We start from the raw sequence: 25478 nt of genomic DNA, 5'->3' as shown, positions 1-25478 counted from the left end.
GAAGCAAGACTAAGGAAGCCATGGACCCAAGTTGCCAACAACGCACTGTTCGATCTGGTGGTGACTTCATAATGTCCGGGCTGTTCACGTGGAACGTACTGGGCTATCTGGCCAGACTGAACCGATGATACTGGAAATCGTTATGTCTGGCTACCATCTGCAGCTGTTCAAGGACTCCATGTTCCCAACCAGCAATGGAATTTTTCTAGACGACAATGCGCCATGTCACCGAGCCACAAATGCTCTCGGTTAATTTGAAGAAAATTCTGGACGATTCGAGAGGATTGTGTCCACCCTTATCGACTGACATGAATCTAATAGGACATTTATGTGACGTAAGTGAGAGGTCAGTCCTGTTCAGAATCCTGGACAGGTAGCACTTTCGCTGTTATGGACGGCTATAGAAGCAGAGTGGTTCAGAAATACTTGTTTTGTAAATAGAAGCGCCTTTTCTGGCTGGAACTTAATTTAATTTTCCCAGATGCGTTAAGCCTTTATATTAATGTAAGGCATCATCAGTGAGATTTGGAACGATACAGTTTTGTTATTTTTAGATTATCAAAACAGTGCACGACGTGATGTTTTCTGTAAACAAGTAATTACTTACGGTTTGCTGTAATCTGCGTTTCATCTCATGTGGTTTTGAGGTCGTGCTAGCACGATGTGTCTGTAACATATTGGTACTATGACCTCCAGACCAAATTAAAGGAAACTAAGATCACAGTAAACCGTAATCAATTACTTCTTTACCTAAAAAATTGCGACGTAAACTGATTGATGATCTAAAAATAACAAAACTGTATCGTCATAGATCTCACTGATGATGCCTCAGAGCAAGAAAAAGGCGAAATTCGTCGAGAAAAAATAAATTTACAGCACCTTGTTAGCATGGCACAGTATTTCTGCAGTGGACTTGCTCCATGCCACGTCGCGTTGCTGTACTGTGACTGGGAAAAAGAGGTCCAACACCATATAAACGTTTTCACCTCAGTGTTGTCAATTCAAACGGATTTCTACTTTAATTTCTGGGGCAATATAAATATCCTTACTCCCTCTTGGGTGAGGCTGATGAATTGATAAGTTTAATTTATGTGTGTGGCTTAAGCAGTACGACCTTAAGCCAGCGATACATGAATGCGACAGAACGTATCATGATTCCCTCATTGTTGTATATACATTTGACTGCACAGTCGTTAATTGTTGCTACTGCAGCTCCTGCTGCATGTCTTTAATGTACTCGTAGTGCCACTTCCTCTACGTTATCACTAGTTACTATATCCTCCAAATTGCAACCAGACGACCATATTATTTTTCTGACTATTTCTTTTTTCTGTACTAGCTGATAGGCAATGCCCAGAATGTGGATCACTACTTCGTAACATTACATCGTCACTCATTTTTTTTAAAGTTGCCATTTCGCAGTACTGTGGTGCCAGAAGATGGGAAGGCGTGCTGTTTTTCTAAGGATGCGGCGATGCCTCTCCGAGAGTCATGATTAGGAACCTCAATAGAATTAACTTCAGTTTTCTATGTATTTCATGAAGTGCATCTTCACTTTGATGCATACGGAGCAAACATGAAGTACTACGAATATCCAGCACACCGAAGTCTCTGCGATACTTTCCCAGAGTTATTCTTATTCGTCTTAACTTGGGATCATAACTAAAGCAATAAATTTCCTCGTTATTTATGAATAATTCCGTGGTTTTAAAAATTCGCTTCCTAATTATTTTTAGACCGCGTGGGAGATCTAAAAAGACTACTATTTTCGGCGTTTTTGTAACACGCACTCGCTGCCGTAGACAAATTATATTGTTTTACTTTCATCCGGAAAAAAGAGTGCTTTTGTTATGAGACGAGGGGTAATATTCATGTGTTTCGCATGAAACGCCAAAGACAATGGTTATGTAGCGAAAACTTCGCTGCAGATGAATGCTCAACAGTATTCAAAGGATGAATCACAAAGACTCGTAGAACAATGTGGACTGCAGTACTGAATATCACAGCTGCTCAACAAATCTTTGCCGACATTTCAGCAGTACCCTCATTCACACGTCAGGCCTTCAGAATGGGGCTTTCGCTTAACAATATTATTGAAGCAATTTATTCTTCTAGCAAATGACAACAAGTTTTCAGCAACTGTCTGTCTGTAATCGGCTTATCTTGTTATCCATGAGTTCTATGCACCATTTTCAAATGAAAAACTTTGGTAGAAGATCTTTTAGCTGACGTTAGAACAAGGGATTATTGTTTTGCAGGGTGTGCTTTGTTTGCCTGTTACCATAAATAATGTTTTCTATCAATAACTTCGCTTGAAAGAATGTTATCTCGCACATATAAAAGTTGTACTAAGTGAGAGAAACCTAAGCTTTGTTGAGTATAGGTTATTTGAGAATCTGCGCTCCCCGACTATTTTTCCCCCAGATGTAGTTAAGGAAACAATGGGCGTAGAAACAGTGTTACGTCGAAATTTATGATACCTTGCAGCAATTTTTCCGTAACATTGTATAACCGTGCTTATTTTTGGAATATTTTTTGTACCTTATCTCATTCTTTAATTTATTTATACGTCAATATGAATTTGTAATGGTGCTTGTGCTTTTTCAGGATATTTATTTCCATATTCACTTTGTATATTCTGTACCTCCTCCCAAAATCTCCAACCTTCAGCGAATGTTCCGTTATATTGTCTTATTGTACATTCTTTTTATATCTTATTGTAATTGATTTCTCGGCTTATTTTGCACAAGTGAGTTGATCCGTTCCTTTTATCAGTTCGCCTGCACCAGAGTCAGGCAGTACACTGACCTGAATAAAATGGAAGTAAGTTAGATACGCCCGGTTAATTTATTCTTCTTTCTTGCTTGCACAAGGAATTTACGTTACAGTGTTATTGATAAGTTCTGATATCCTTGCTGAACTCCTGGTTTAGTTCTGAATTATTCACTATCGTCATTGAGTTTCAGAAACCTTCAGCAAAATTAGGGTTTTTTATGCTCTTATTGTTTTCAATTGTTTCCCACACTACACTTTCACTGAATCAGCTGACGCCATCTCACTCACTCGTCATAATTCTGTAGTTAGCAGAGTATCAACAACAGGACACGCCGAATACGAGACGCTCTGACACAGCGATACCGTTTGTTAGCGCAACTGCGTTCTTTGTTCCTATAGGTATTTTTATTCCGTGAAGGGGGTTAGTTTTTTTTATTCATTCGTCATGAATCATTATGAAGAGTTGGTGCATACATTTTGACGTCTTCTTTGCTTCGAAGCTTAAGTTTCCTTCCTTTCCGAAAGATGATGTATAGTTAGACTCTTAGAATAGACCAAAAGCATGATTCTATCGAATCAGAATTCAATAGAACTTGCCCCGCACAATAAAAACAAACCGCCTTCAGTATAAAATCGTGATTCTTATCTCAATGCGAGCTGCATTTCAAGCCCATCTTTAGGTGCAAGATCTGTCTACATTATCTTTCAAATTCAAGTTAATACTTGTCCTCTGAAGATTACGTAATTATAATTATTAATTGACATCTTGTCGACAGAAGTGTTTACTAAGAGAGATATCGTAAACTCAGTTACTGTTTCCAGTAGTGGTCACATGTTTCATTCTTATGAAGTACAGTAGGAGTAATATATACACTGTACGTACTACAGTACATTTGTGAACGCAATTCAAAACGTTTAAGAAGAAAAGTAGCATCTCTACGTGTTGATATTCTTTGACTTTTTTAATTGCGTTCCCAACCATAATATCAGAGTAAAAGTGTGTCTATGTTCATAAATATGAGTACTTCAAAAGTTTGTGATCAACACTCGAAACAGTAGGCCATTTTTCGACATCTTTGTTTGTAAAATCTTGTATCCACCAGATGCCATTTCGTAATTAGCCTATATTACGGAATCTCAATAGGGCCAGTATTAACCTAATACTAAAAAATGATTTCCATTGATCTAGTGCCAGATGATAAGCCTCCCGAGGTCGAAATGTGCCGTATTTTGAAATAAGAATACGATTTGTTTTTATTTTGCGGAAGTAGTACAGAAACGCAGGCAACACACAGCAATGACTAAAGTATCATCATCATGGAAGTACACACTGTGTGGAAAGCCTATTGTTGTCTAACATGCTTTTATGAGTATCTGATTCGGGGTGAAACAATGAAAAATACTCGTGCGACATCGGTCCGCCTAAAGTGAGAATCAGTTTTATTATGAACTTCCGCTAGTTTCATGTCCGTACGTCTGACATGGAAATGGTCCTATTTTCCGCGTCAAAACGTATAGAAATTTTTCTATCCTCTTGTAGTTATCACAGAGATTTTCGCTACCAATAGACATAGAAAGTTGTAATGGGCTTGGATTTTGTAACCAAGAAGCCGTTGTCCCTGAATGCTGTTAGTTAGGGTTTAGTTTAGTATAACTGGAATACGTGTTCGGAGAAATTGTCATTGAAAAATAATATTACTAACAAAAGTGAACATTTTAGCTTGTTACCATTCCTTTTTTTAAATTTCTGACATATGTTAGACTACTTCCGACTAAAATTCAAAAATGTGTGATGTGTATTTACATCTTCCGACAATGGCACTGTTTTTCAGCTTAACTTCCCAATGATATCTGCAACGGACTGCCGATAAAACGAAATACTTTATAACTGATAGTATAGTTAAAATGTCAGACGAATATTCAAGAAATATGTACACAGTGGTTGCATGGTCTGTACCTGGAAAGCGATGGCAATGATGAACCTATCAGTTCGGTTCTAAAGAAATTTGGCTTTGAACATCCACAATATGGCTGTTATAACTGGAAAAACACGGCTGTGGAACTATATAGAAGTCCATCGGAAATAACGCTGGTTTTGTCTTATTCGTTGGAATGAGCTTTAGATATTACTAGTCATTCTAAACCGTGACCTGCGTTTCGAACTGCAACCCATCGAGAAGTAGTAATACTGCTCGCTCCAACCGATTCTACGAATGTGTTTCAATCGCTAAACCAGTACCTTCCCTTCAGTGGCAAGTATTTTACAATTTACACATAAAATTTTTACAGAAGTAGTAACTCAGTCTCAAGGCTTCGACGATGGAGACATAATTACGATCATCTATGCGTTATCAATTTCTTGGCTGAAGATTTTGATCAAATATTCAATACATTCCTCCAAATAGACAGATATTATGCAGGACTCAACACCGACTACTGACTTTTTTGTGTAAAAACGCAAAAACTGTTTGCAGCTCACATTTCTGTCAATTGTAAACCCAAATCGTATATTCAAAGTGCATACGACATACATATCTGGCAAGTTGCATCACTCTTTCTCAGTTTTGCAGCAGTAGCTAGGAATGCGTGTTTTTGTATCCCGCCTGGAAGGTGGCGCATGGGTCTGCTCCGGAAGACTGAAAGTTTGGACGAGTGAAGGAAGCGAGTAGGAGCAGGCGAGGTAAAATACGTCGGTACTGTAGTATGAATTTAAATCACCTTTACTCTTGCATTGAGGAGCACGGAGGTGCGAAACTGTATTCCTGTCGTAAGTAGTACAAAGTCTCAATAGCAAGCCAACACCCTCTGGAGTTGAAGTGATGTTTCCAGGCCGTCCGCTCTTGATGAAATGGGCTGAATCTGAGAGCTCCAAAGCGCCTGATAGAGGGCGCTGTCGTCGGTGTCTGTCGTAGTGCCAACTTAAGAACTTGCACCTTAGCCGTGGCATCGTAGCTATCGATACCACACATGTTGACACGCTGTAATATTATATGTACTGCTTTATATTTTTCCAAGAACGCTATACCAAATCGAAAGTGGTGTTTATACATCTAAATTCATTAAATGTCCGTTTATCGATTCCGCGCTGCACCCTAGAACCAATGGAAGCAGTGACAAAGGATCGTGAAGGAACTTTGAGCAAGATTTCAGGACTGTAAATCATACAATTTTGCAAGCAAAAACCATAATGCCCACTTTACTATTTTAGAGATTCAAAGTCGATCTGACCTCAGTAAATTATTGTTGAGGCAGAAGTTAAAAACACGACGCCTGCTACAGAGTTCTGAGAATGACGACAGTGAAAAATTCTGAAGTGAAATACGAATTCAGCAAGGAGAACCCAATCTACAAAAATTATTTTAACAGAAGTTTTCTGAGTCTATTTTAGTAAAGGCAAACACGACAATGACATGTCGTGTGACTAGGGCCTCCCGTCGCGTAGACCGTTCGCCGAGTAGTCTTTCGATATGACGCCACGTCGGTGACTTGCGCGTCAAAGGGGACGAAATGATGATGATTTGGACAACACAACAGCCAGTCCCTGAGCGGAGAAAATCTCCGTCCCAGACGGGAATCGAACCCGGGCCTTTTTTTTATAATCTCATTTTGTTCGCTTTTGTTCAATGCATCTGCTCGGGGCGGACGTCTAAGACATCCGTTTAAGTACGTTGTTGATCGATTAACTCAGTTCTTTTATTACAGAAGGCTGCTAACCCTCTGAACGAACACGTTGAGCTACCGTGCAGGCAGCGCTTAGTATTGACCTTCTGTCGCGCTCACCACTCAGTTGCCGGGGGTGGACGATAATGCCATGAGTAATATAGAAATAAGTCTACTGCAAATGCTCATATGCATGTCCGGTAGTTGTTTCGTACACTAAGTTTTGGTGTTTACATGCTATGGTTATTACAAGCTATTCGATTGGTTTATGATGTCTTATTGTTCTAGATAGGTGAGGGGAGGGGTCGGAGAAAAAATGACACGTCACGGCGTGACTGACTATGTGACGTTAGTTCAGTGATAAGAATATCGAGACAAATTTACAAAGAACCTTACAGTAGCAGCCCACTTATCATTATGACGCTATACCTCTTCTGACCTAGGTGCAAGCATTGCTTGGTTGGGTAGGGTCTTATAAAACCATGGTATCCTCTCTTCCGTTAAGCTGGCCCACAACTTATGTAAATGTGATTACAATGAGAGCCACACCTTTGGCTTCTTACAAGCGTTTTTAAATATCAACCGGGACAGTTGAAATGGGTGCCCCGATCAGGACTCAAACCCAGGATCTCCTGTTTACAAGGCAGACGCTCTATCCGACTGAACCATTCTTTTTTTATTATCAGACTAACTTGGTGCTATCATGACACTTCAGTAGACCATAGTCAACTCACCATGTAATATAAGCTGCAAATGGAAGAAAAAATTACTTATGATAGCAGAATATTAAAAAAAGGAAAAAAGGAACAAAATAAAAGGAAAAAAAAGCAGAACATAGCCAAGAAACCACCACCAAGCTCACATGATATGTATCAACTATTATTTTTATATGGCTTTTTTTGTAATTGTTTAATTTTTTTGTGTTTTCTATTTATTTTTAAAGGTTGTAATAGAATCTACAAGTAGGAGGAAAACTAAACCAGACCACATTCGAAATAGCAAACTAAGAAAAATCCCAATTTTGTTGCAAGGATTGTCAACGCTCAGATGTATCTATACTTCATCTACATACATTTTACTGTAGAACTGGAGCGAACAAACAGGGAAACCAGAAGAGGACAAGCCGAAGCAAATCGGATGGGAACATACATAACAAAGAAAAACACTTATCAGAAAAATTAAATTAATCAACACCTTGCTGACGGAAAACAAGATTCCACATGCTGGCGAAGTGATCTCGATATCCAGGCATTCGCGAGTATGTACAATAGGCTGTGATCATGTACTGCATGAATTTCATATCATCTTCCCCCTCGCCTTGTACAACATGATGAACGAAGTGTTCCAACTACCACATAACGTTATGGGTTTTAGACCGAGGAAAGAAAGAAGAATCTGGGCGCAATATGATGCCCGTAGTGAATGCAGTCTCAGAAGATCGAGTAAGGAAGGCCAGTTGTTTTCTGATCCAAGACCAGATTGCCATATGACCCCCACAAATAAAGCGATGTCGTATCGTAACTAGAGACCTACAACGACCACATAAATCCTTGTCACTAAGCCCAATATGAAAAAGTCGCTCATTTGTTGGAATAAAGGTATTTACTACCTTATACCACGAGGACGCTATGCGCGTCGGCAAAATCGGAAGACAGATATTGAACCAAAGTGTCGTCCTGTTTGTATGCGCCGATTCTCTTTCAATGGGGTCGGTCAAGGGACTGCTCCCCATCGAGTCTTTAAGAATCTCATGGTGAGGACAGGTCTCCATAAGATGTCAGCCCCTAAGTAGTTCACCGAAAGATAGAAGTCACGAATGTGTTTTAACTTATAATTTATGAGGCCGACATCAATAGGGGATTCAAGACTAACAGGACGGACACAGAGAAATAAATGAGACGTGAATGTGTGAGTTTCTTGAGTCATCGCCAAAACAGCATCTGCGTCTTCCTCTGCATATCTGTGAGGCCTAACCCCCCACAGGAACAAGGCTTCGTTATCTCTCATACCGTAAGCGAAATATAAGTTTCTTGCACAAGAAACGACCAAAATATTGAGGTTGTTTCTTCGCCATCATCGAAATAAGCTTTACATAAGACGCATGTATCCAATATTCGGACTTTCTGGAGCATAATAAGAGAAGGCGTTTCATGCTCTAATATCGCTCCCTGAATTTTGTCCGTAACGGACTTCCAGTTGAGCGTCCCTATTTGGAGTGGACAACGGTCAGTGATGGTACCGATAGACGTATGCTGATGCATCGCAGTAGCCCATGAAACAACCGCGTCATCAAAACCTCGCGAGGGAAGAATCTTACATCTATAGTCCCGCCGGAAAGCGGCCAACCTGTCAGCTGGGATTCTAGCATCCGAAGTAGGGGCTCCAGAGACAACACATTGACAGCGGGCTTCCCTGAGGCACTCCCCTACGGATATTTATTGGGGCGTCAGTTGGCCGTTAATAACTACCGAATCCGAAATACCCGTAAACAGATTTGAGAGCCCTCGCCGTGTGTCAACATTGAACCCAACTGCCTCCGGAATACGAAGTAGAAAATCGTGATTAACACGATCAAATGCCTTATAGAAGTCTAGAAAATCAAGGGCACAAGGAACGGACCTTACAGCAGCAACGGAAACCACGTCACGACACTCGACTGAGCAACAATGGTACGACTAGGTACACTGCTTTGATGTTTTGAAACAATCATTTCCATCAGATCCGACATCCTACTGTTAACTGCCCTCACTACAGTCTTATAATCAAATTTTAACAAATTAAGTTTGCGAATGCTATCAGGACAGCCGGTCCAGTGCGTTTCGGGATTGAAACAGTTTTTCCCACTTTGAACGAGGTCGGCACTACTCTACCCTGTAACACTTCATTCAAAATAGAGGTAAAGGTAACACCCAACAACGGTCAAAAGCGCACCTAAAATTCCTTGGGAAGTCCATCTACACCCGGGGACTTTTGAGAGGGCGATCCCACAACACGTTTGAAAATTTCCATAGGCTGAAAGGCAGCTAAGAGCGTAGCATTATGTTCAGGTGTAATATTCGTATCAAAGATGCTGACAAGTGGGTCGTAAAAGGTTTCATTGAACTCAACGACGGCATAGATTTCTTTGTAGCACTGGTATAAGGTACGAACTGTATCAGCTTGCAACATTACGGTACGTCCGTCATTTGTCGCGAGACAATGAATACAAGCGCGTCGGTGATGGGTCTGATGCCGAAGCAAATGATATAAGGACAGTTCTTACGTCAACAATGAACGTGGCTTCGATCGGATTTTCAAACCTTCCATTTGTATTCTCTTCAAGATCAACAATTTTAGTTTTACACGCCTAACATCCGCAATTCGCAAAGGGGCGTGATGCGAAGCAGCATAAAGTTCACGCAGGATGGAATAGTAATATTCATAAGTTCTCCGAAATTCTCGCGCTTTGGCAGCACAGAAAAATATAAAAGTTTGCCTGAGCCACCAGTCAAGGGTGGAAGAATATTTCCCAGTGGGTCGCAGAGTACGCTCCCACACGACTCGCATCACGTCATCGAGAAAGGGATCATCCAGATGAGCGACGTTTAACATCCACGTGGGGCGAAACGATTTGACTAGTTGTCATTCAAGATTGAGAGTTGTGGCCACACCACAGTAACCCGTAAAGGAAGCTAGGATGACTTCTACATTGAAATTTGTCGTAAGGTCTTACGGGACCAAACTGCTGAGGCCATTGGTCCCTCAGCTTACACGCTACTTAATCTAGGCCGGCCGTATGGCCGAGCGGTTCTAGGCGCTACAGTCTTGAGCCGAGCAACCGCAACGGTCGCAGGTTCGAATCCTGCCTCGGGCATCGATGTGTGTTATGTCCTTAGGTTAGTTAGGTTTAAGTAGTTCTAAGTTCTAGGGGACTGATGCCACAGTAGTTAAGATCCATAGTGATCAGAGCCATTTGAACCAATTTTGAGAAATTACAAAATAACACCTCCTGTAAGAGGACTAGTCCGCACATGTATCATAAATGAACTGACGCAGCGAAGCCAGTCGCAATTCTGATTCCACACGATTAACGTTTAAAGATAGAAACGTGAAGGTTTGGGTCGCTTATCACAGCTGGAAAGGAATATACGGAACCTCCTATAAGAATTAGGTAGACTGCTGAGACTCAGGGTTAGTTGCGGAATCCACAGAGAAATCAGACATCGGAGGACCAGAACCTTTATCATTGTAACCCTTTTTCTTAGATTTCGTACGTGCTACCGCAAGGTCAGGTTGTATAGGCTGTTTCTGTCGGCTACGTGGGATGGCGGCCTCTTCAGACGGACGTGTGGGAGAGGTCATAGGTACGGCTTCCTGCCCATCAAAACCAGGATCATGTAATGATGTTCCAGTCACTATGGCGGAAGGATTCTGTGGAACTGCCAATGCAACAGGTAATGCTTGGTCACTAATTTTACTCTCCTCGGGAGTTTCTGTAGTCGGAAAATGCAAGAAACCGTAGGAGGCAATAGACGAAGGAGCAGGAGGACATTAAGTCGTCTCAGACTGGGACGGAAGACACAAAGACGAAGAGGGGGGGAGGAGGACTCCGCTCCCTCTCAATACACAGGCAGCTCAGAAGCAGCCACTTCCCTAGCAGGAGGGATTCTGGAGATAACGTCTTCGTCACTAACCGTACCACGGACGGGAGGTACCGTAGCATCGAGAGGAGCAGGGGACACAATCGATGCGGAGGAGGTTGACGCAGAAGGCACAACCAAATCCTCACCATCATCATCCTGAGTGCGATGTCGCTTGTTGGTCGCCGTTATAGGTTCTATCCTGGGGCTAACAGGATTGTGAACCTGTCGCCGAGGTCAAGGCGAAAATTCAGTGACACGATTATCAGAACTGACTGTTCGTTCATTATAATCAGAAGCAGAACAAGGCCCGGCGGTGGGTGTGGAAGGAACACTATCAGCAACCGTGAATTTGCGACGCTGCACTAATGACAGTTTTAATACAGAGACCCTCCGCAGGCAATTAGACCGAACGTGTCTACTTTCATTACATAGGAAGCAGGTTCCCTCTTTACCAGTGTACATGACACGGACGCAATAATCACACACTTGTAACTGTGATGGAATGTCGCGTTTGACTTGCATTTCCACGGAACCAATTCCACTCTAACACTGTAATCTGTAATGATTTCAAATGGATCTGAGCACTATGAGACTTAACTTCTGAGGTCATCAGTCCCCTAGAACTTAGAAGTACTTAAACCTAACTAACATAAGGACATCACACACATCCATGCCCGAGGCAGGATTCGAACCTGCGATCGTAGCGGTCGCACGATTCCAGACTGTAGGACTTAGAACCGCTCGGCCATTCTGGCCGGCGTAATCTGTATTGAGTAGACCGGCGTTTACGACGGGCGTTTTTTACCTTATCATATGGCGTCAATATATCCTTCAGAAAGATGTCATCAACTTCCGGCGGGAGGTTTAACACTGGAACATTGGTATATTCGATTTCAGCATCTGCGAAGGACACCATACTAACGGAATTATCGCGATACTTGAGCGGGACTTGAGAACCATGTCGCAACAGTAATCTTTCAACGTGAAGGGGATCCATGAATTTGACGTACTCGTCTGCATCAAAATAGGCTGTGTGGACCTGGTCAGAGTTCACATGAATTGTATCGACAAGCCAAACGTCGATTTCTAGAGAACAGGGCTGCACGTGTCGCGTTGTTTTATCGAAAGTAAAGCTCACAGTAGCGTTTCGTGAAACACACGTGGAAACCATGGTAGCCATGGCGGAGCGGCCGACGCCTCTGAAAGTAGACGAACACAGACAGACAGTAAAGGCGGAGCGGAGGCGCTATATCTCTTTCGGCAGACAGAAGAACACTAACGAGGAAAACACACAAGCGACGCTGCAGCAAGTGAAATAAACAAGAACCATCCCGCTCGACGCTCGAAGCGGAACTGCAACGCTAGTAAAAAATAAAAAATGGTTCATATGGCTCTGAGCACTCTGGGACTTAACATCTATGGTCATCAGTCTCCTATAACTTAGAACTACTTAAACCTAACTAACCTAAAGACAGCACACAACACCCAGTCATCACGAGGCAGAGAAAATCCCTGGCCCCACCGGGAATCGAACCCGGGAACCCGCGCGCGGGAAGCGGGAACACCACGCTAGTCACTAGACCACGAGGATATTTCGATTGCAGACTGATACCTGGCACGCTCCCCGTGATATATTTACAACTTACTGTGCACACACTACATTTGTAGTGCCTCTGCCCACTGTACTCATTACTCGCTGCAGTCAACCTACCGATTCCCTCAAGAGTTTGAGCAATGTGAGTGCATCCGCACTGAAGAAGATCATTGGTCGGTAAGCCTTATCTATATGAAGATGATATCTGTTCTTTCGGACATGGATGGAGTTGACGTCCAAGCTGGTCACACACACGTTCTATCGAGGAAGTATTTGGAGATCTTGATTGCCACAGTAGTACTTCAGAACTACGCAGCCACTTCATGGAAACCCGCCACACGTGGACGAGCAATTCTCTGTTGAAATATGCCACGACGATACTGTCACATATGTGGTAACACATGAAGACGCAGGATGTTCCTGACATAAAGTTGTACCATCAGACTTCTCTCAGTCACTGTCAACTTTCCCCTCAAGCGAAATCCAACGGCGCCAGGTGTAACACCGCTGTGCCTCACTAAAACACTGGAAGGACGGGACGTTGCCCACGTCGCCAGTATACTCCTCAGGACGGTCATGTGTGGTAGGGGATCAACGCGATTCGGAGCCGAACACAGCACGACACCATTCATCAGCAGTCCATGCTTCCCGAACACGGCACCGCGCCAAAACACAGCCGTTTGTGTTGCCGCGTTAACGCTAGCCTACAGGCAGGGGACTGTAATTCCATAGACCGACTGATGTTAGTTGGAGACGCTGTTAGTTGTATCGGAAACTCGACGACGAGTATGACTGTTCTCCCATTCTCAAGCCGGCTGTTGTGGCCGAGCGGTTCTAGGCGCTCCGGAACCGCGCAGCTTCTGCGGTCGCATGTTCGAATCCTTCCTCGGGCATGGATGTGTGTGATGTCCTTAGGTTAGTTAGGTTTAAGTAGTTCTGAGTCTAGGGGACTAATGATCTCAGATGTTAAGTACCATAGTGCTTAGAGCCATTTGAACCTTTCTGAACCCATTCTCATGCTGTCCAACATCGGACCACTGTCACATCTGACTGCCTCCCAAATCCGGATAGTGAACGATTCGAAGTGCCGGCCAAATGGAGACCAACAATGTGGCCCCTTTGGAACTCTTGTCAGTCGCTGAAAATGCTGTCGTTCAGTAGTACTCTCGATACCCATATCCTTCACAATTACCTTTCGACCTCCCACTCTGTTCTCGACCTTTGTATACCTTACCAGTCCTGGTAACAACACTAAACACGATCAACACTAATGTAGTCTGATGGACACGCTGTCACCGAGAATTGCAATTCTAATCATTTACACATCGGTGGAAGGTAGGAAGATCAGCTTTAATGCCCCATCGACATCAATGTCATTAGAGACGGAGCACAAGATCGGATTGTGTCAAGGAAGGGGTAAGAATTCGGCCGTACCATTTCAAAGGAACCATCGCGAAATTTTACTGGAGTCACTTAGGGATATCACGGAAAACCTAAATCTGGTTGCCCGGAGGCAGGTTATATTGGTCGTTCTCTCGAATGCGATTCTTGTAGATGGTGTACGAAGTTATGTTACACCATCACTACCAACAGTAGTGGTTACATGTAAATCATGCAAAATAACTCTAATGAAAAGTACAAATTCCCGGCACCCTACATAAACGACCTTTCGAACACGCTAACGCGAAATAACCCATTTAGGCACAAATTTGTCTACTTTTCCTTGCCCTCAGATGCGTAGTTTCATCCAGCTCAGAGGATACTGACAGCACTTCCCAGTGTTTTGTGGTCAATGGAGTGAGACATATCTCCTCGTTCAGATACGTTCCCATGCGACAGTTATCTCTATCCGCCTCTCAAGTTTTTCCTGTTCTTAAAAACAGTGTATTATAAAAGAAATTAGAATTAACTCCTTAGAACCTTATTGAGACATATGCTTAGATGAAATGATTGATGCTTAATTTCAATTTCTCATGATTTAAAATTTATAGCATGTATTTTATTTGTAACTCTCTAGTTACAAACAACACAGCTCTCCTATGAGGTGGAATAGATATTTTAAAAAAAACTACACAGCTCTCCTATGAGGTGGAACAGATATTTTAAAAAGTGTCGATCTATTTTTCGGTTCTTTTAGACAAACGGTTATTGACTTCCGTCGTTCCTTCAGTATAAGCCTCTGATTGCTTCAGTATGCCTCAGACAACATAATGGTGCTTGATCAACGCAACAGATCGCCTGCCCCAGTGGACATTCTGTGAGGTACGATTTGAGGAGAAGATGAATCTTGGGTTGTTATTGATTATGAAAACCTATACGAAAGTTGAGAAGTTTTTTTCCTTAAATATGTTTACTGGAGACAAATACTGAAACCAAACGCAAAAGCTGTCAAATGTCTGGCAGTGCTTCAATAAGTTTTGATTAGAGTAGCGTGTTTGTTATCCACGTCTGTCCACCACAGGGTTTCTACTGCATGTTGTAGTTAAATTAGATGAATGGAGACACCTTCAAAGAAACCGCCTCAAGTTATGCAATCCAACAGCAGAAAGTTCTTTTTATTTTTATAAAGAATAAAAACATAAAGGCGTTAACATTCCGTTACAGAAAAGTTGTGAGATTCGAATGTCATACTACATTTTGTTGTTAGTGTTGTTGTTACTGTTGCTGTCTTCTGTCCGAAGTCCGATTTGACGGAGCTCTCTACGCTGCTCTGTCATGTGTAATTCCCTTTATCTCCGAAAAACTACCGCAGCCTACAACCTTTTGAAACTGCCTACTGTATTCGTGTTTCGGTGTCCATGTTCAATATTTCAATTTTTGCACTCCCCCTGCCCTCCCCCCTCTCCCCCCCCCCCCACCAAACATACACACAAACTTCCCTCCAATATAAAATTGGTGACTCCTTCTTTCAGTTACTTTATGCCGCAAATATCTTTCCTCCAGAATTCCCCAAACCTTCAGCATTCTTCCACAGCAACACATTTCAAAAACTTCTTTTCTGTTCTTTTCTGAACTGCTTGTCACTCACGTTTCATTTCCTTATAAGCCTACAGTTCAGAAAAATACCTCCCAAAAAAAAACAGAAGCCTACCAATTAAATTTAGGTTAGATTTTAACAAATTCCTCTTTTCTAGGGACGTTTCTTTTTTTTTGCCATTGCAGTCGGCAGTCTATATCCTCTCTCTTTCGGCAATCACCAGTTCTCTTAATACACAAATAGCAAAATCCCTTTACTTTTCAGCGTCTCATTCCCTAATATAATTCCCTGTGCAAAGAATGATTTAATTCGATTATATGAAATGACCCATGGTTTGCTTTTGTTGACGTTCATATCGTATCTTCCGTTCAAGACACTGTCAATTCTGTTCAAATTCTCTTCCAAATCCCTTATTGTCTCTGACAGAATTACATAATCAGCGAACCTCAGCTCACTTATTTTTTCTCCCTATGTTTAATTCTATCTCCAAATGTTTCTTTGTTTGCCTTTGGTCCTTTGTCGTAGCACAGATTCAATGACACTAGGAAGACTGCTTCCAATTCATACACTTCTACGCTGGTATCTGTACAAGTTATAAATAACCCTCCGCTCTCTCTGTTTTACCCTTGGTACCTTTCACAATTTCAAAGCGTGTATGTCATTCAACATTGTCAGAACCTCTTTATATGTATACAACCGCTTCTCGTTTTTGGAAATCCCTCTTTCATTTTCACATAGGTAGTATCTATCGTTCCTGTAGTTACAGTCTTACATTTGTCCTTAACCCATTTCTGTTTAGCCGTTTTGCACTTTCAGACGGTTCATTTTCTAGACATCTGTATTCCATTTCATCTGTTTCATTTACTCCTCATTCCGAAATCTCTGTCTTACCGTTACATAAACAATCTGAGCTCTTCAAATCTCTCCAGAACACTTCCACAGATACAATCTTCTTCCACGATTCGTAGACCAAGGGCTAGTTATGATTAGATTTTGCTGTCAGCAATATTCATTCAGTCGGATCCCTCCTTGATTCATCCCCCCCCCCCTTTCCCAGTCCACATTCTACAACTGTTTTTGTTCTCTTCCTCTTCCTTCTATAGAATTATGGTCCGCCATCGCTACTGAATATTCCTCTCCCTAAAGCATTTGCATAATTTATTTCATCATCCGTTCTTCAACGTCTTCTTCATCTTCCGGGGATTTGTACTACGGTGGCTGTTGTTTTCGTTATTTCGTTTCGTGTGTACCTTCCTTACGCAGGGATGGTGAAGGGCAGGTTGTAGTGACACATAATTTCGATAAGGTTGCGCCATTTCTGAGTCGTTTAGCTTTGAAGTTAGCCAATCAGGTTGTTACGCGCGAAAAATTCAAGTTTCAGCTAACCAAAAAAAAAAAAAAAAAAAGAAAAGAAAGTAAGAAAGGCTCGGTGGGCAACACCGCCTCATGCAGGCGGCTGGAATGTCAGCGCGTGACGCTAATTTCAATGCTAAATAACTCGCAAACGGCGCAACGTATCGAGTTTCTTTCTTATGTCTCAGTACATCCTGCTCTGCAACATCTCTAAAAGTGTTTCAGATATTTTTTGTCCCTATCCAACGACGCTAAAGAGTGTCGAAGCTACAGCCGCCGGCACCTGTAAATGTATGTAAGTGGAGGGCGATCCTGTGACGATGTTACAAACTTCGTAGAATAATCGAGAAGTATAAATGTATCAGTTTGAGGTAAGGGTTCCTGTACCGGAAGCGAAAGAGTCGAATATGATAAGCGAAAACCGTTCTGATACCCCTGAGAGTGGAATACATGTACTGATACTGTTGTCGCTAAGACCGTAGGGCAGGCAACCTTCAGAGGTGGTAGTGTGGACCAAACCAAAGAACCAGTCTACTAGACATGGGCTCATATCTTAAGACTTATGAGCACTTGTTCACTAGAGGAGATACATTTCACAGTACGGAAGACGAACAAGTTCTGAAAGCTCCTCAGGTATGCAATTCATCATGTTTACTAGACATTTTGTCATTGATTTAGTCAGTATTGCCCCTCTAAAAGTTGCAGTCTTAGCAATAACAGAACCTGTACAATTATTCCTCTGCCGAATGTATCAGACTCGTTTTGGCTTACAACTTTTTATTCTAGTACATACATTTATTTTTGTAGCATCAGCACGAAATCATCCTGTATCGGCGCCTGTAACTATGATGCTCCTTAGCTTCGCTGGTATAACTTGATTTGCTAAGTCCACTCTACAACTTCCAGAAGTGTGTAACATGAACTGGTAAACACCCTCTGTATGATTAACTAATCCCTCAGTGATGATGCGATAATTATGTCAAGAAACAGTTGTCCCTCCTCTGTACGACCTTGTGTCAGAAAAGTTATAACACAGGAATTTAATTATGTTCGTAAGACCGATATTCGACTTCTTCGTGTGGTGTGTCTGTCAGTATTTAAAGAGGGTGTGTGAATGATGGTCAACGTTGTGTTTATTAATTTTCAACTATATCTGCCTGCGTTATTTGTAAAAGAAAAGCTTTCCCAGAAATTGTTGTTCTCCTACGACGGTACCAAGAACTATATACAGACCTCCTTTGCTGTTCCAAAACCGTGCGACTGCTACGGTCGCAGGTTCGAATCCTGCCTCGGGCATAGATGTGTGTGATGTCCTTAGGTTAGTTAGGTTTAAGTAGTTCTAAGTTCTAGGGGACTAATGACCACAACAGTTGAGTCCCATAGTGCTCAGAGCCATTTGAACAATTTTTTTGCTGTTCCAAACTGGCGATGAATTCCGGCTGTCCACCATCACGTCACGTATACTAGAAAGAAAGCGAGCATTTCAATGTCACGATTTAATATAATAATTAGTCGCTAGGTATGATGTTTACCTGTACCTGAACTCATAACGGTATTTAGCCGTTTCTAATTCATAATAATAATCATTATCATCATTATCATCAAGAATGACGGCTGCCATGTTGCCGGTGAACAGTGATATTTGAAACTAGCTGAGTAGCTAACACGCAGCAACGCCGTGTTAGCTGCAGGCCCTCGCATAGATAATGCATCATGTAAATGGAAATTGGGTGCTTACATATTCATGGCGCATTTAAATTTATTAATGGAGTAATTATTTAAGTAATTACTTTGAAATAGTGAAGGGAATTTCTTTCCGGTGTAATGTAATCGATAATCATTGTTGCGTTGCCCACATGCTGCCCGACCGTGTGAAATATTGAGGTAACCTTGGTCAATACGGCGACACGCGTTAAAAAAATACTTTTTCTTGGGAACTCACGCTTTCTCTTTTTTCTGTTTTCTGTACAGGTAGTCCCACCCAGCGTGTTAAACAGACTCAGAATGTTCAGAGGTGTTCGGGCAGGCTGATTCGAGCATTTAGACAGGTTCATAAATTCGTCTTCTATTTTAATATATTTTTTAGCCCGCATGTTATTGCACTTCCTTCTCTCATAGATCAGCTGAAGTATTTCTCCTGTTGTCCATTGTTTCTTCGTAGCTACCTCTCTTGTACCTACGCTTTTCTGTCCAGCTTCTGTCATTGCGCTTTTTACAAATGTCCATTCCTCTTCCAATGAATTGCCTGTTGAGCAATTCCTAATCGCGGTATTTATATCCTTAGACATCTTCAAGCGTACCCTTCATTCTTTAGTACTTTTGTATACGTTTTCTTTGTGCATTGATTCTTTCTGTCTAGTCCTTAAACGTCACCCTACTCTTCATCATAACTAAATTGTGATCTGAGGCTACATTTACTCTTGGGTATGATTTACAGTCCGGCGTCCCATTTCGGAATCTCTGTCTGACCATGATGTAATCTAACTGAAATCGTCCCATATTACCCGCCGTTTCGCAAGTATACCTCCTCCTCATGTAATTCTCTAACAGAGTATTCGGTAATACTGATAGTTATTGCAGACCTCAGTTAGTCCTTCTTCTCTCTCGTTCCTACTACCGTATTCTCCCTTGTCTCTTATCAGCGGTCTGATGCAAGGTTGTCCATTACATTATTTTCTTTATACTTGGCAGCCATGTTACATGAAGCACCGCCAGATGATCCAGGTGCTCGCCTTAGACACAGGTTGAAAAATAGACCTTTCAATTTTTCTACACTAAGGTAGCGACTGGCAAAGGTCATCTAAGTAAGGTAAACAGCGCTGCATCGCACGCTCTCAGAGAAGAAAAACTACTGTCATCGATGTGTTGTTATAAGAGAAAATTAGATGTTTTGACGTATAATTCAATCTTAAATACTTCTTCCTCTTCCTGCACTAGATACATCCCTCAAAAAGTTATATTTCGAACATAGATATTGAGCAAAACAATAGTGGCAAGTGCAGCAGTGAAACGGGCGACTGAGCAACCCTAAAAATAGCACATTACGCTAGTACGTACGACGGTCTGATCTTGAGCAATGAGACTAATTTTTATGTATCAAGCTAAGTTAATAGGCAAATCCTTAGGAACTGGTCATGTGAAAATTCTAAAATGCTTCATTAGACGTCACTTCACAGTTAGAAAACGGTGGTGTGGTGCCGTGTATCATCATTTAGAATAACAGGGCCTTAATTTTTTGAGACGATCACGACAATGGCGTTAATGTGAATATATAAAGTTATGTTCAAATGTTGAAACATATTCTAGTGTGACAGCTTGCTGATATTCATCTAAATGCAAACACTTTCTTCGAAGAAGACGGTACCGCCTGCAGTACTTCGCAGTATTCCATTAACGCACTGCAGATTACTTTCCCCAGTAAAGGGGACATTTCCTGGCCTTCAAGATCCCCTAACCTTTCAGCGTATGATTTCTTCCTCTGGGATGATTTGAAATCTCAGATCTTCTGGGGAGACCCACCACGCACCATAAACGAAATGAAAGATCAAATTCGGGAGGACATTAACCGAATTTCAGTGACAGTCATGGATGTGATGCCCAACTTCCGCAAAAGATTTGAAATGTGTGTTAAGGAAAGTGGTGGCTACATAGGTTATGTAATTTTTAAGTGATGAGCATTTTAAACTGCAAGCATTTTAACTTCGTTTTGTATTTCTCTTATATTGCTCTGAATATATTTGTATCGCTGATGGAGGTTTCAAAATCTCCCGTTTCACTGCCACACCCAGCCAAACCACAGAGCAGCTCAATAATCTTGAACGAGCACATGTCAGCATCAGCTAAGATTGCTGGCACATGATCACAGTACAAAATTATATAATAGACTTTTCGTTTAGTGCAGAAAAAACAAGTGGAACAGACTGTGTCTGATATCGGCAAGAAGCATCGGTCACCTTGGCTATTCCTACATCGTTTGAGAAAATTTTGTACGTTGTGACATGTAATAAACAATTCCGTATCCACCAATACTCTAACAGTGGACCTTAAGAAAGGACGAAATCCGATAAAAGAGCGAGAAATTCACCTGTTTCCTGCTCATAGTTTTATTTAGACAATGTTGTATTGATTTGGTCTATGATTCACCTGTTGTGTACACCTGTGTGTGTTAGTGTTCTCGGTTGAGTCAGATATGGTGAACGCGTCATCTTGAAAACCAAACCAACGTTTTAGTTTCAACGGATACGGTATACACAACTGGATGAATGCCACTTCAGCCCTAATAAACTTACCTCTCGATTGTGTCGTGCATGGACAAGGGTGTCATGAAATCCATCATGTGTTCAGAGATCCTTTATTGATAGTAATATTTTTTACATTACCCAGTGACCATGTTAGACGGGGGGCAAAGCGCTTTCGTGACGCGAAGGAGTTGCCACGATGTTGATTACGACGGGTAAATGTTTTCTATGACATCTTGGGATAATGTGTAGAGTCCGTGCTGACGACGAAGCAGCTTCAACAAAGTAGTCGGTTTGAAAATTAGCTACTTCTGGTAGCCAAGACTAAGAAAGCCCGTAAACATCACCTCCCTTACTTATTACCATCTCTTCGCGTACCCTCTGAGAAACGAAGAAGCGTTCTCCGATTCTGTTTGCTTACCGCATTCATTTTAGCAATCCGCCATCTCCGAATTATTACGTTGTCTGTGTAATACGTGACCCTCGTGCTGTCTTAGCCTTGTGCTAATTGGGTGATTCGTCTCTCCGGTGTAAACTAATCTAGACTGGATACGGTGTCTCATAAATAAACAACGTTTTAGTGGCACTGGGTCTGCTACAATAGATAAGCTTTGTGCCAGGCCTCTAAAGAATTTCCCGCATGCCGTCTTCGCTACGCACGGTAAACAAACGATTAGTATTTGCTCTACCCTGCTGCTCTTGCTTCCTGTTATGACTTTGTGGTTTCTTCACCATAAACATCAGCACTGATAGTGGGATATGCTTCCCCCAAATCTGACTTCATGTTGTCAGCATCACAAGTTAACGGGTATAAGGCACAAATATTTTGCAAAGGGTAAGAATTGTCAGTGCTTGGACTGTTGGAAACCTTGCTCACCATTTGTGGGCAACTGAATATCTACTGGAGATGGAGTCATAAAAACGTGCAAGGTGCAGGATAAGAAAAATTTTGATCATTTAACATTCAAATGCAGCAAGGAGACACACCCGTGATGATAAAGAGGTTTTGAATTTCCAGTGTCATCTTCAGTTGTTAATGAAAACGTTTACGTTTACTGTATGCCATTTGTTTCAGAAAGTGTCTTGCACGGTCTGAGTTGTGTTACGTAGTTTTCGCAGTGATTAGTTTTTTAAAAAATGCTATTTGTTTCAGAATTTTTATTAGGGTGCAAACAGATGGAATTGTCCATTGCGACGCTTACATAGTGTGGAACCTTGCAATAGAACATATGAAAAACATAAGAAGATGGTCATTAAAGCGCTGACCCAAATTCAATACACGATTGTGAAGAATAAGGGAGAACCTCCCTTCTTAATTGGACTAATAATCCACAATTGATCACTATGCTATTTGAACTAGCTGCATGATATACAGACCTACATAATGTTACACTGAGACTATGTCAATTTGGTTAAAATAAAAGTATTTTGGAAGGAGAACAGATGAGCAACTTTCCAAAGATGCTTATCTCTGAGGCACGAGAGAGACACAAACCTGCTCTCGTACTAATGCAACAGTCCACCGACCCTGAGACAAAGCCGTAAGCATGGGACGCAAGCATGTGACGCGGTCACAACAGCTAGTAGCTGTGCTGTATAAATACTGCGGTCACATGGAAACGAGCCACTTACTGTTAACCATTGAAGCTCATCGTTACGTGCTGTAAGGTTTATTGTATACCAACCCGCTCGTTCTAGCAGTGTGTTTCAGAAATTTGTGTTTATGAGTTTTGTTATGCACCAAGGTGACAAACGTCACCCGACGTTGCATGGATATAAAAAATTGTAGGAAATCCCCTGCAGAAATACTGAACCATGCTGCCTCTTTAGACAGCAATAACTGCGAAAGTGTTGCTTGTGCTGGAAGTTTGCGCACGGAGTGACCTCTCGATTATGTCCCATAACATTGTCGATGGGATTCATGGCGGGAGGTCTGGGTGGAAAAATCAATCGTTCCTATTGTCTGGAATGTTCTTCAAACCAGTCGCGAATAATTGTGGCCTAGTGACATGGAGCATTCTCTTCTATAAAAATTCCATCGTTGTTTGGGAACATGAAGTGCATGAATGGCTGAAAATGGACCCGAAGTAGCCGAACATAGCCATTTTCAGTCAGTGATCACTTGGACTAGAGGACCCAGTCCATTCCACGTAAACACAGCCCATACCATAATGGAGCTACCACCAGCTTGCACAGTGCCTTACTGACAACCTGACTCCACGGCTTCTTAGGGTCTGCGCCACACTAGAACTCTACAATCAGTTCTTACCAACCGAAATCGTGACTCTTCTGACCAGGCCACTGTTTTCCAGTCTTGCAGGGTCCAACAGATATGATCACGAACCCAGGAGAGGCGCTGCAGCCGACATCATGCTACTAGCAAAAGCAATCGCCTGCTTCCATAATCCCTAATTTCGCAGCTAACATATATGTCCGTTGTATTTCTCACATTCGTTTCTGCGATTATTTCAAGTAGGTACTGACAAACTCCATGGAAACGCTGCTGCTCTCCGACAAGCGAAGGCCGTCGGTCACTGCTTTATGCCAGAAATTTTATATTCTCATCACACCCTTGACAGTGTGTATCCCGGAACATTGGATTACCTAGCGATTTTCGAAGTGGAATGCCCCGTGAGACTAGGTCTATCATTCCTCGCTCAGTCTGTTAATTCTATCCATGCAGCCATAATCACGTTGGAATCATTTTCACATAAGTCACCTGAGAAAAACGATAGCTCCGCCAGTGCACTGTTGTTTCATTCGTTGTGTAAGCGATACTACCATCATCTGAATATGTGCATATCGCTATCCCATGACTTCTGTCGTCCACCTCAGTGTATAAACGATGTTCGCTTTGCAACGTATTTCAATTCGGGAAACCCACTGCTGTTGAACCCACTGCAGCATTGCTGTATCAACCAAGGTTGTAGACTTACGAGGACACAGTTGCAAAGGCATTCCCATAAGGAATCAACGGGAAAAGGGACAGTTTTCACTTTCTGAGAAAAATAAGGGGATAAATACCTCATACTTTTGCAGCATACAGATGAAACAACATCCTCAAACCACATGAATATTTGTTACTATAGTTTATAAATGTTATCAGTGACGATATTTTGTTCTAAGGGTCAAGTTGTAACTTTTACAAACACCCAGCTTTTAGATTTCTTCTTTTTATCACTACAGTTCGTATTTTTTATCTGATTAAACATCGATTTATTAACAAGAGGTGCTGAATGTCCGATGTCTTGATTAGCCTTAGTTTTTGAGGAAAGCATACCAGAAGATCAAAAACTGTAGTTCTGAGAAGACTGTGTTAAAGTTTCATATACAATAGACTAAAGTACATTACCATACAGGCACACTATTAAAACATTGCATGACTATACTGTGGCTCAGCTTCATTCTCTTTATCTTTTTGTCTTCGATTTTATGGCTGTCCTGTCTTCCTTGGTAGCATTTCTTGCAGAAGATTCAGCGTAACAGATACGGTCAACCTCGAGGCTTTTCTATCTCTTTGCAGTACTGATGCCATCCCGTGTTCCCAAGAGTCGTAACACATCAGTCTTCTTTGATACACCAGCATTGAAGCACATCATCCCAGCATGAAAACCTAATTTTAGCGTTTCTTTTCTAACAAAAACTGTTTTTGGTAGCCTTATGCAAATGACAATTCGAATTTTGACACGGATTCTTAATTTTCTGCAGAGACACTTTTTAAAGAGACTTTGTTGAGTAAGGTACCTGAAAATGGGTTTCAAAGCAAGAAGTATACTTTTCGGAATTGAATGTTTATGCTCATTGGAAGCCGCCGTACCCGGACTGCTGAATTTGCATCAGCTGTTAGGCTCCTGTGGGCAAGGTCGAAGTTTCAGTTCCTCATATGTTGAAATTCAGTGAAAGAATATAGCCCAGACAGCCCTTCTCGTTGTTTTCATATTCCTGCATCTATTTCTAATTGCCATACGATTAGAGTTCTAGACCCTGTCTATTTCAATACTTGTCAGGCCACCTTTACTACCAGACTTTTTTTTTCCTTACATTTCTTCAGAAGTCGTGATGCCTTTCTTTTCTGTACATGCCCATTACATTCTGGTTCCTTAATTTCAAATGTAGGACAATCTGGTTTTCCTTCTACCACTTTCTGAAAAGCCTTCCTGTCCCTGTCCCCAAGATAGTCCTTGTACAAGACACCTCTTGTCTGCATAGACCGTTTGAAAATATTACTAACACGAGCCACTTCCATGACTCCATTACAA

At 41.7% G+C, this 25478-nt stretch overlaps 1 protein-coding gene across 1 annotated transcript in view; it reads left to right on the top strand.

The window, feature by feature from the left end:
* LOC126278899 (uncharacterized) overlaps window positions 1–25478 on the top strand; it is a 707333-nt gene that overhangs the window by 567440 nt on the left and 114415 nt on the right. The gene's annotated exons all lie outside the window — the stretch shown is intronic.

The sequence above is a fragment of the Schistocerca gregaria genome, chromosome 6, assembly GCF_023897955.1.
Source record: "Schistocerca gregaria isolate iqSchGreg1 chromosome 6, iqSchGreg1.2, whole genome shotgun sequence".
Lineage (NCBI taxonomy): Eukaryota > Metazoa > Arthropoda > Insecta > Orthoptera > Acrididae > Schistocerca > Schistocerca gregaria.
This window is presented reverse-complemented; position numbering and strand designations above follow the sequence as displayed.